Source organism: Symphodus melops, assembly GCF_947650265.1.
Source record: "Symphodus melops genome assembly, chromosome: 8".
NCBI lineage: Eukaryota > Metazoa > Chordata > Actinopteri > Labriformes > Labridae > Symphodus > Symphodus melops.
The window spans coordinates 21,128,953-21,142,263 of NC_136698.1; the positions used below are offsets into that span (position 1 = coordinate 21,128,953).

Genomic DNA, 13,311 nt, shown 5'->3' on the forward strand with positions numbered 1-13,311 from the left:
TTGGTGAATGCATGGATCTTCGATTGGGTTGATGGATGAATGATTGGAGGGTTTGGTCGACTTAGTGTGTGATAGTTGATGAGCTGATGGATGGACTATTTAGAGATGAATAGATATAGAAAGATGATGATGGATACATAGATAGACAGATATTTTGATATTGTCACTGGGTCACCATCTATCAGAGGGACAGACACTATTCATTTACATAAAGTCTTATTGTAAAGAAACACACTCCTCTTGAACATGCTGTATATTTTGTTTATCCCATGTTAATGAAAAGTATTGTATCTTTGTAAAGGAAATATTTATATTGTACTTCATCCTGCTGCAATTGAATTGCCATTTAACTACAATATAGAATGTATCAAGTTTGTCTATTATACAATATGTTATTGTATTGTACATATTGGTTTATTGTGTATGCATTTACAACATGACTTTTAAAGTATTAAATAATACAACTGGTGAACTTTATGTATTCATATGGATTTATTTTTTCATTGTCATTGATGTATGATGAGTACAAAAATTAGTTTCACTTAAGAGTCAGTAGTGTTCAACCAGCAAACAAATAGCGTGCTTATATAAGTGTCCATACTTTCACAGAAGCTAACTGGTTCAATTAAAAAAAAAATCGTTGTATGAAGATTGACGAGCGGGAGTCCCGTTTGTCTGTTTATTTTCTATGCTGGTACTGAGTAAGTAAGGGTCAGTCATACAGTTGGCTCATTTCGACAGCTCACAGCTACCTGGCAGGGGTTTTAAGTATCCCGTTTTTGTATTTGTGCATGTAAACATTCTCATTTCAGAAACCGGGACACGCTATTATCCCGGTTTTGAGAAACTCGATGCTACCTGGAGGATTCCCAAAGACAAACGGGTTACTGTGGCATGTACACTTTACCCCAGTTCCTGACAGCGCTGCCATCACCTGCGCAGGTGCAGACTCAGCCAAGTGACGTACACTCAGCAACAAGAGCTTCTTATTGGGGCTTCTTATTTTGCAATAACTTTTGTGTTTTACTAATAAAACATGAAATATAATTGAAGGTAGGCTATAATATAGACCACACATGGGCAAAATAATTACGGCCTGATCCAGCACGCGTTCTGTTGAGATCGCTTCTTTTTTATTCTAGTATAGCAGTGATCAATCATCTACCTTTGTTGGATTGCTTTTAATTACTTTTTGGATGGACTGAACTTGTTTTGGATGAGCAAACTGCCGCGTTGGGGAATGGGTTTCTTCTTTTTCTGTGGACTAAAAAGAGACTAAAAAGACAATTTAAACGGAACTTTCATAGATCATATTTCTTTTGTTTGGATCTATTAGTTTATATTGGATTCATAAAGCAGTAATTAAACAGATTTGTTGTTATAATTTAATTTTTCTGTATAAGCCACATTGTTTTCATGTTTCTCAGATTTCTCTGCGGTTTGTGTTGCAAAAAATAAACTTGAAGTGCGTCTGTGCAAATAAGATGCATTAATCAAAAACCGGGATACAATAATGGATCATGCAGGGATATGAATAACCAGGGTTCTCTGTTAGCATGTAAACATCATATCCCGAATATGATCAAAACCGGGATATACCAGGCTTATAACCGGGACACTCAAGTCCATGTAATCGCAGTCAACAACTAAAAGATTCCAACCTTTTTTTTTCTAAGGATTATATTTTCCAGTAGCACCAACATCTACTTGAAATGTTCAAACATATCCTGCTTGACCCAAGAACAATAGGAAACATGGGCATTTGACTTGTGTTCACTACGGATTTGTAAAACTACAAGATGGGAAGGAAAACATTTTCACTTCAGCTGAGCAGAAGATTGAACCTCACAGACTGCTTTTCTCACCAACCACAAATCCTGAGACCAAGAGGAGAAACAATGTGAAAAAATGGGGGGGAATATGTGATCATTTTCCAACACCTTACTGTGTCCTCTGTTTCCCAGACCAGACTTGTGCTGAGAAATGAAGGGCTCTCAAACGAGACGTTATTAAAATCTGTGAAAGCAGGTGTTGAATTTCCAAGCAGTCTGAGGAGAATCTTCTCTGCACTTTGTCGTAAAACTCCTTCAAAAGAAAAAAAGAAAAAGTAAGGCTGTATTATAATAAAAATTGATTATGCCAGTTGGGTTGGGGGGAAAGGGAATGTAACTGGGTGGGGAAAAGATGAAATCTTTACTGTTTTAGCTGCAGACATAGACATCAAGGCGATGAATAGCCAACATATGGAAATGGATTTTCCATATGTTGAAATACTGCATGTGGAACAAAGGCGTCATGTAAAGCTCGGCTGGTTTCTTTCTGTCCTTTTATCAGTGATCAATGACTTCTCAGGTATTGTGGAGTGACGCCCCTGCATCATTACCATTCCAGTGAGGCCTCTACACCCCTATCAAGAGGAAGAGAATAAGCTATTAATGTTAGACTTATAGCATAATATATTCTCTGTCTGTGACTGCTGCTAACTCTTTCATCTGCTTTTCACTGCCCCCAGATGAAACCATAATTTAAAGCAGGCAGATGTGTTATAAAGTCTTAAATGCTTCAGATTGTCTGTCTGGCTTCAGACTGTGACAGGGAGATGAGTTTAGACTGCCATTCTTTTTCTATATCAAATATATATATTAATTTTTTTTAGCTTTTACTTTAATTTTGATAGGACAAATTTATATTTATACATTTTTTTAATTTAACTATTTAGTCCTGACAAGTAGCTCGGGAAGGTCACATGTTGGTGCAACAAGGTTGATGTTGATGTAAAGTCATACAATCTAAAACTGGGCGTTAAAAGTGACAGGAAGCCAGTGCAGCGAAGCAGGTGTGATGTGATCTCTTTCTAGCGTTGAGATGTGCAGCCGTGCTTTGAACCAGCTGTAAATGACGAAGAGCAGACTGATCAACACCAACATACAAAAAGTTTTGGTAGTCCAAGTGAGAAGTGATTAAACCTTTAGTGGCAATTTTGGTACACATTACATATGGCCACCCTTCTGCAAATTAGTAAGGTTGAGAAGCATGTTATCCTCACTCAGCCAATCAGAAAAGATCACCCTATATCACTGATCCTGCTATTGTGACATTTAAACCAAATATGGAAACTTTGTCGATGTTTCTTTTTCTAAATAACATTAAAAAAAAAGATTTTTAAAGAAGAAAGAATTTTTTAAAACAGAAATAAAGTTCTGTTATGTCCCCCAATAACACTCTGAGGTTGAATTTTTGAATTTCAAAGTATTTAAATTAGTGCCCTATAAAAGGTTAACATTGGAAGGACTTGCTGAAATGCATTTGCAGAACTACCTTCCCAAAAGCCTCGACTGGAAGATGCTTGTCTAAATGACTAGACAAATGTGTTTATCAAAAAGGACCTGAGGTCAAAATTAACACCTATATTGATGAGCCAGATGACTGTAATGGTCACTGTAGTTTGTTATACTGTAGACAGTTGGTAAATTATAAATGGACGAGCACTTTTCTAATCTTCTGGATGCACAAAGTGCTTTAACACCGCAGGACACACCTACAGCTTCAAACACTGATGACAGATGCTGCTATGTAAATTGTTCATCAGTATCTACTAATCCTTTGCATACACATTCAGAAGCCGCCAGAGAAACAGCAGGAACAACTTGGGTTAAAGTGTACATGCAGGAGTTGGGGATCATACCCCACCCTTCTGGTCAAAAGATGTCAACTCTACCACTAGTGTTGTAGAACTCAAAACAATCTTGGTCTATAGACTTTTGAAAGTCTGCTCTTGGAAATCGAAAGCATTTGTACTTGGCCTTGTGTCGGTCTCCGACTGAGTGAACTTCAAATTTTAAATCAAGATTGGTCAAGGCCACCACTGACAGGCTATTTTGTCAAGTCATCACTGAGATATAAAGGAAAGCTCCTCCTTCTAAATGTATAAATAGCTTCAATTTATTAAAAATTTGATTTTAATACCTCCACGACCGCCCGTGGAGGTATTAAAAAACTCGGGCCTGGGACGAGTTCGGGGAGGCCATGGAGGAGGACTTTTGGTCGGCCTCGAGGAAATTCTGGCAAACCATCCGTCGCCTCAGGAGGGGGAAGCAGTGCTTCAGTGGAGGTGGGGAGCTGCTGACCTCAACTGGGGATGTAGTTGGACGGTGGAAGGAATACTTCGAGGATCTCCTCAATCCCACCTTCACGTCTTCCACTGAGGAGGCAGAGGCTGAGTGCTCAGAGGTGGACTCGTCCATCACCCAAGCCGAAGTCACCGAGGTAGTTGGCAAGCTCCTTGGTGGCAAGGCACCAGGGGTGGATGAGATTCGCCCTGAGTATCTGAAGTCTCTGGATTTGCAGGGGCTTTCATGGTTGACACGCCTCTGTAATATCGCGTGGAGGTCGGGGACAGTGCCTCTGGACTGGCAGACCGGGGTGGTGGTCCCTCTTTTCAAGAAGGGGGACCGGAGGGTGTGTTCCAACTACCAGGGAATCACACTCCTCAGCCTCCCTGGGAAAGTCTATTCCAGGGTACTGGAGAGGAGGTTCCGGCTGTTAGTCGAACCTCGGATTCAAGAGGAACAATGCGGTTTTTGTCCTGGCCGTGGAACACTGGACCAGCTCTACACTCTCCAGCGGGTGCTCGAGGGTTCATGGGAGTTTGCCCAACCAGTCCACATGTGCTTTGTGGATTTGGAGAAGGCATTCGACCGTGTCCCTCGCGGCGCCCTCTGGGGGGTGCTCCGTGAGTATGGGGTTCGGGGCCCTTTGCTAAGGGCGGTCCGGTCCTTGTACGACCGGAGCAGGAGTATGGTTCGCATTGCCGGTATTAAGTCGGACCTGTTCCCGGTGCGCGTTGGCCTCCGGCAGGGCTGCCCTTTGTCACCGGTTCTGTTCATTACTTTTATGGACAGAATTTCTAGGCGCAGTCAGGGGCCGGAGGGGGTCCGGTTCAGGGACCACAGGATCTCGTCTCTGCTTTTTGCAGATGATATGGTCTTGTTGGCTCCATCGAGCCCGGACCTTCAGTGCGCACTGGGGCGGTTCGCTACCGAGTGTGAGGCGGCTGGGATGAGGATCAGCACCTCTAAATCTGAGGCCATGGTTCTCGACCGGAAAAAGGTGGTTTGCCCCATTCGGGTCGGTGGGGAGTCCTTGCCCCAGGTGGAGGAGTTTAAGTATCTCGGGGTCTTGTTCACGAGTGGGGGGAAGATGGAGCGTGAGATCGACAGACGGATCGGTGCGGCGTCTGCAGTCATGCGGTCGCCGTATCGGTCCGTCGTGGTGAAGAAGGAGCTAAGCCGAAAGGCGAAGCTCTCGATTTACCGGTCGATCTTCGTTCCTACCCTCACCTATGGTCATGAGCTTTGGGTCATGACCGAAAGAACGAGATCTCGGATACAAGCGGCCGAAATGGGCTTCCTCCGTAGGGTGGCTGGGCGCACCCTTAGAGATAGGGTGAGGAGCTCGGTCACCAGGGAGGAGCTCGGAGTAGAGCCGTTACTCCTCCACATCGAGAGGAGTCAGTTGAGGTGGTTCGGGCATCTGGTTCGGATGCCCCCTGGACGCCTCCCTAGGGAGGTATTCCGGGCATGTCCCTCCGGGAGGAGGCCTCGGGGTAGACCCAGGACACGCTGGAGAGACTATGTCTCTCGGCTGGCTTGGGAACGCCTTGGGGTCCCACCGGAAGAGCTGGAGGAGGTGTCTGGGGTGAGGGAAGTCTGGGTGTCTCTGCTTAGACTGCTGCCCCATCATCTGATCCCCGCGACCCGGTCCCGGATAAGCGGTAAAAAATGGATGGATGGATGGATTTTAATACCCGGTTACGGCATCACCCTTGCCCTTGTTGCAGTCAAAGTAAGTGACACGCTCCCGACACACAAGATGAGGATTTCAGTGATATTTATGGTCTTGGTCTCGACTCTGTCTCCATCCCTAAATATCTTGGTCTTGTCTCAAAGCACTCTAGTCTAGGGTTTGTCTTGGGCTTGGTTAGTGTGGTCCTGACTATGACACTATCTACCACTGAGCCTCAGCCGGCCATTTGTGGTCGAGTGATCTATCTCAACAACTAGGCTGCCCTCATCATAAAATTGAACACTTTCTAAGCAGCATCATTACTGGAGTAATCAATCTAAAAACACCAAATACCTGAAAATCTCATTTCCTTCCTTTCCTTACAGCCTCCACACTTCTTTGTGTTAAGTGGGCTGGAGGACATTTTCATTCAGTACCATGAATTCACAGAGTTGTTTATTTTCACTCAGTCCAGTGTACAGCATCTTACTGCCCCAAATACTCACAAGAAAACCATTGCGTATAAATAAATCCACAGCAGAAAATGGTCTCTAATAAATGCGCTATTTTTTTTTTCCAGTTTGACAGAAAAGCTGTTTGCCCAGATGTTTGAGGAAACCATTCCTCTAAAGGAGTTAAATACCTAAAATGTATTAAACTAAAACACAAATGCAGGTTTATACTTTTTATGGTGTGCAGTGAAAGAGTGAGGAAATTATTCTGTACTGAAAGATAAGATGATTTTTTTAAAACTATATTTTGCATTTGTTTGTTTATTTGTTTGTTGCTATTGTTACTGTACATTAGTTGTTTACATCTGTTTACATCTTTTCATTACTGTATATAATTCTGTTTACATCTTTCGTCCCATCATGGCCCACTTATACCTCCACTCTTCTTTGATATATTTAACTTTGTAACTTTGTTGTTTACATTTTGTATTTAAATGTTGACAGTTTACTTTTTATCAACACTTTATTTTCTTTGTGTAATTTTAGTAAACCTGCACATTTATTTGCTGCTCTGTGTGCCTTTGAATTGCCCCCGGGGACAAATAAAGTTTTTTGCATTAAATTGAACTGCTGATGAGAGAAGTCCAAAATAAAATCAGCCTTATACTTTTGATCTGAAGAAGATGATCTTTGATGAATACTTAACAGTAACGGCTCACTCAGTTTACCCTTTTGAGGAGTAGCTTTCTTAGCCGTATATTTTTTACCCTGCGGCCAAACACAGCAATACTGTACCAATTACTGAGAAACGCAGACAATCAATTTTTCAAACAAAGTTGTACTGTTTCCAAAGAGCTAGCTTCAAGTAGGACATTACATCTAATACATTTCATAAAATAAAAATATCATGTCAATTATATTCAGATGCATTAGCTCGTCAGTAAACATATTCTCTTCCTCAGGTTGGTTTCACCTGTTTGTCTTGACTATGGTCAAGTTGGAGTTTGATTTCATCGGGCGTGGGCGTTGAGTAGCAGATAGAGAACTCCCACGATTCCCCGTCAGTCTCAATGCCATCTTTTTGTTTTGGTTGTAAACCCCCTGCTGGCGGAATTTACAATGCATTTAAGGACAAATTTCAATGTGTGGGAAAATGTCAGCAAACAGTTTTATACAAGTTTTAGCATGACTCTTGCGCTCATGTCACATACCTGTTTACGGCTTATTTTTTTAGAAGCTTCATTAATCAATAAAAGCTGTTCACATGTTTAAAAAAAAAACCAAAGTGTAATCTTGTAGATTTACTCCAGTGGAATCACAGCCATCATTTGGGAGGTTGATTTTGCTTTTGGTTAGTGTATAAGATAAAGGTTTGACTTTAATGCCCTTTGCCAGACTTTAAAAATACACCAGAGCAACTTCATCTTTGCCAAGTTAGCGCCTTCATTACTTTATATTTAATTCCAAGTCAATGCACATTTGTTGTTGCTGTTGTTTTTGAATGCACATCTTTTTGCATTTTATATTTTTACTTTGTATACTTATATGTTATCCTTTATTTTTGTATTTCTGTTTTAAAAAAAAAATCTTTTAATACTTTTAGAATTTTACAGCTTGCTCCGCGTGGTTCAGATGTATGTTCAGTATTTAGGACAAAACTTGACTTTGTTATGCCAATAAAGCAGAAGTGAAACAAACAAACCAAATGACCCTCAGGGAAAAGTTCCTAAAAGCACTTTTTTTGATAGCAGAATCACTACACTCTCAGCTCAAACATGCAGACTTTGGCCGAGAGGAACTAAAGCTGACATACATTGGGAAAATGCAGCTCTGCAGAGTTTTGCATATTGTAAATTAGCAAGTCCCATGAGTCAACAAAATATAAACAGAATGCCCCCTGAGGGAAAAAAATGGGAAGTTTCAGATTTCATGGATGAATAAGTGTGTGAGAGGGATGTGAGGAAACTGCTGCTTTTGATAGGGTAATATGCATAATATAAATGAGCATATCATAACAATGTCTTTATAGTCGGAGGGCAAAGAAAAAGAAAACAACATATAAAGTATATTCTGGAAAATGTTTTGTCAGTGGAACATTTTATGCTTCAAGTTTACAGTGTTTGCTTTTACCTTGACCGTGTGTTTGAACATACATTTGGTAACCTGAATGTCTACCAACCCACAAAACGTGAAATAAATTCATCCAGTTCTTTGTTTGTGGTCTGCCTCAGTCTTACAACACAGAGAAAAATTATGCATTTCAAATATGCTCTCCTTGTGACATCACAAGCGGGATTCCAGTAAAAAAAATCCCCTCCCCTGTTTTATCCCCAAATAAACTCCACCCACAGCCTATAGTGCAAAACATTTATGCAGGTCCACCATTTTTATTCCCCTCCAGTGAAGGAGTGATGTCTAAAGGGACAACTCGGGGGTGGCTCATTGCATTTGAAGAGACACCAAAACGGAGGGTTCTGAGAGAGCTGGTTTGTACAGGGTCACAAACCTCCTCTGGTGCTTGATCTATATTGACCAATACACAGCACATATGTTTAATTTAGACCACATCAGGCTTTTTGAAAGGGTGGAAAAGGGGGATAATATGTCCCCTTTAGCTAAATATGTACTGTATGTCCACTTGCAAAAACATGTATGGCTGCATTTATTCTGTGGCCATATTACCGCAGTCAGAGACATAATTTCTGTTTCAGAAAAATGGACAGTGATTGAATTTTTTTTATCCATCCTCGGGGGGGGACCTAAGAGAGCTCAAAAGGAGAGGTTAGAATACAAAGATAGTGACAAGCTACTGCTTGTCACTATAGACATATCTTATTGCTATAAGATAAGAAAGCTGGGAGAGAAAGAGGGAAAGAGAGATAAGAGATCCTGGTGCCAGTTCCCCCGGTAGTCTAGGCCTATAGCAGCATAACTATGAGCTGGTCCTAAGCCAGCCCTAACTATAAGATTTATCAAAAAGAAAAGTTTTAAGTCTATTCTTAAAAGTACCTAATGTGTCTGCCTCCCGGACCCCGACTGGTAGACGATTCCAAAGGAGCGGTGCCTGATAACTAAAGGCTCTACCTACCATAGTACTTTTAGAGACTATAGGCACCACAAGCAGGCCTGCATTCTGGGAACGTAATGTTCTTGTCGGATAGTACGGTACAATTAACTCTTTAAGATACGATGGTGCCTGACCGTTTAGAGCTTTGTAGGTGAGCAGAAGGATTTTAAATTCTATTCTAGATTTTATAGGGAGCCAATGGAGAGAAGCCAATACAGGAGTAATGTGGTCCCTTTTCCTAGTTCTAGTCAGAACACGAGCTGCAGTGTTTTGGACAAGTTGAAGGGTCTTTAGAGATTTACCATAGCACCCTGCTAAAATAGAATTACAGTAATCCAACCTGGAGGTAACAAATGCATGAACTAATTTTTCAGCATCATTTTGTGACAGGATCTGTCTGATCTTAGAGATATTACGAAGGTGAAAATAAGCTGTCCTTGAAATTTGTTTAATGTAGGAATCAAAGGACATATCCTGATCAAATAGAACTTCTAGGTTCCTAACAGTGGTACTAGAGGCTACGCTAATACTACTAAGGGCCGTCATATCGGCAGAGAAAGTCTCTCTAAGGTTCTTAGGTCCAATCACTATAACTTCAGTCTTGTCTGAGTTGAGCAGTAAGAAGTTTCTGGTCATCCAGGTCCTAATGTCCTTGAGGCAGGCTTCTAGTTTACGAAGCTGGTTGGTGTCTTCTGGCTTCATTGCTATGTAGAGCTGAGTATCGTCTGCATAGCAATGAAAGTTCATGGAGTGTTTTCTCATAATACTACCTAGAGGAAGCATATATAATGTAAATAAAATCGGACCAAGCACTGATCCTTGAGGCACTCCATGGCTAACTTTGGTGTACAAAGAGGACTCATCATGAACATGCTGAACAGACTGAACAGACTGAGATCTGTCTGATAAATAGGATCTAAACCAACTTAAAGCAGTCCCTGTAACTCCAAGCAATTGTTCTATTCTCTGTAACAGAATCTGATGGTCAATTGTGTCAAAAGCAGCACTAAGATCTAACAGGACAAGCACCGATAGAAGTCCCCTGTCTGAGGCTAACAGAAGATCATTTGTTACTCTAACTAGTGCAGTCTCAGTGCTATGGTAAACTCTAAATCCCGACTGGAACTCCTCAAACAAGCTGTTGTTGTGGAGAAAAGCACACAACTGATTAGCTACCACTTTCTCTAAGATCTTGGAGATTAAAGGAAGGTTAGATATAGGTCTATAGTTAGCTAGAGTTCCTGAATCAAGAGTAGGCTTTTTAAGGAGCGGTTTAATTACAGCTACTTTAAATGACTGGGGTACATAACCTGCCGCTAAAGATATATTGATCATATCTAGTATGGAGCTGCTAACTAGGGGAAAGACTTCCTTAAACAACTTGGTTGGGATTGGATCTAAAAGACAGGTTGATGGTTTAGACGCAGAAATAATCGAATTTAGTTCTGCGAGGTTAATTGGAAAAAAACAGTCGAGGTTAGTATCAGAATTTGGAACCGTTTCTGCCGAATCGAAAATATAGGAGGAATCTGCACTAAGTAAAGGTAGTAAGTTGCTAATTTTGTCTCTAATGTTTAGAATTTTATCATTAAAAAAGCTCATGAAATCATTACTGCTAAGGGCTAAAGGAATAGATGGCTCAAATGAACTATGACTCTCTGTCAGCCTGGCTACAGTGCTGAAGAGGTATCTAGGGTTGTTTTTATTTTCTTCAATAAGAGTAATAGGCAGTGCGGGCCTGCCGTAGAGCTTTCATATATCGAGTATGACTATCTTGCCAAATTAAACGAGATTCTATCGTTTTGGTGGAGCGCCAAATTCTTTCACATTTACGTGACGTTAGTTTTAGAGTACGGGTTTCTAAATTGTACCATGGAGCTGATCTCTGTCGTTTGATTGCCTTCTGTTTTTGGGGGGCGATTGAATTCAGAGTAACTCTAAGTGAATCCACCGCACTATCTACAAACTGATCTAACTGAGAGGGACTAAAGTGATTATAGGAGTTTTCAACTGGGTTAGGGGATGGAACTGAAACAAAGGCAGCTGAAATAGCTTCCTTAGATTTAGCTACAGCATTATCATTTACATTTCTAGAGAGCACTTTTTTATTAAGAGGAGTTAAGGTTGGTAAAAAGAAATCAAAAGTTATTAGGAAATGGTCTGATATCAGAGAATTTTCCAGAAAAACCGACAGACTATTAATTTCAATACCATAGGCTGAAACAAGATCCAGGGTGTGGTTAAATCGATGAGTAGGTTTGTTTACACCCTGGGTGAAGCCAATAGAGTCCAATAGAGACATGAAAGCCGTGCTAAGACTGTCATTAACAACATCCACATGGATATTGAAATCACCTACAACAATTATTCTACCACTGCTAAGAACTATGTGTGATAGAAATTCTGCAAATTCAGATAGAAATTCTGAATATGGGCCAGGAGGGTGGTAAACTATAACAATTAGAACTGGCTGAAAAGTTCTAGAGACTGGATGTGAAAGACTGAGTGCAAGACTTTCAAAAGAGGTATAATTCAGCTTTGGTCGAGGATTAATTATAAGACCAGAATTAAAAATAGCTGCTACTCCACCACCTCGACCAGTGTCTCGAGCTATATGAGCATTCAAATGACTGGGAGGGGTGGATTCATTTAAACTAACATATTCATCCTGAGAAAGCCAGGTTTCTGTTAAACAAAGTAGATCAATATGATTCTCTGATATTAGCTCATTTACCAGGAGAGATTTAGATGCTAGGGATCTAATGTTTAGTAAGCCGCATTTAATTGTTAGATTTTTTTGCCAAATCGTATTTGTAGTTTTGATTTTGACTAAATTGTTATGAATTACGCCTCTTTTATTGAGGCTGGAATTGCCTATGACAGGTCTGGGGCGGAGAACAGACACAGTATCTATAGTATAAGTAGGGTTACAGCTATAAGATGATCTAACTGAGTTACAGTTAGATTTACAGTCACAAGGACAGCTATAGACGTCTCCTCCTTTCCTAAACTAGAATCTTCTTCTAGCCCCCCACTGGTGTAATAAACTCCATTGATCTGCCGTCCTTTTTCACCTTTACGAAAAAACAAAATACCTAGCTCTTTCAAGATTGTTGATTCAATTACAGATAATGATAAATATGATAATGATGATGATGATGAGGATTTTGTTTGATTATGACGTTATTTAGGATAGTTTTGATGCTGCAGCGGTCGTTGTCTGTCAGCGCCTGTCTGTCCAACCAGTCTTAAAGCTGTTCTTTTGCACTTCCTGACTTTATTTCTTCCTCTTTTTTTAACTTCTTCTACTATAATACAGATGGTGGTCTGATTATGATTCAAGAGAGGGAGGCATCTCCTGCTACAGTTGTGTATATTTATATTTGTGTGTCTGTTGACTGAGCGTCAAAGAGCAAAGGACTGAGTAAAAAATATAAAGGTTTGGGGAATCGTAGAGAGGACAAAGGCGGGCAGAAAGAAGATAAGGTCTTGACAAAGCTTTGTTCCACACAGCGAACCCTCCTGAGGGCTGAATACAGAAAGACAGACAGAGATTGTGTGTGTGTGCATGTCAGTAAGATGACTGGAGGAGCGGTCCGACAGCCTGAGGAATGCGACAAGCATACTAAGGATTTCTCAAAAGTCAAAGTAGAGGAAGACAAACAAAGGCATAGCTGGAAGTGTCTTTACAGTCCTGCAGACTGCATGCTGCTGAGGGCCGCTGTGTCTATGTGTCTTTGTAACGTTGTGTCTCTCTCATTGCATCATTATGTGTCGATGTACTTTTGTTTGCTGAGTGGGATAAGGTAACATATTGTTTCTATTGTTTAAGCTGATTCCCAAGGACAGGAAGAAGAGGTACTTTCTCTTCAAAGTCCTGCAAGTTATTGCATCATAATGTGGCTACTTAAAGGTTCGGGCTGAGTGTTTAGATTGAATTTGGGTCACAGTCATCTGAGTACAGCAATTCAGTTTTGTCCTGACTGCTTAATGTGACATAAAGGTCCA

At 40.8% G+C, this 13,311-nt stretch overlaps 1 protein-coding gene across 1 annotated transcript in view; it reads left to right on the forward strand.

Annotated features, from left to right (window-relative positions):
* Positions 1-13,311, forward strand: part of ect2 (epithelial cell transforming 2) — a 305,416-nt gene that overhangs the window by 247,865 nt on the left and 44,240 nt on the right. The gene's annotated exons all lie outside the window — the stretch shown is intronic.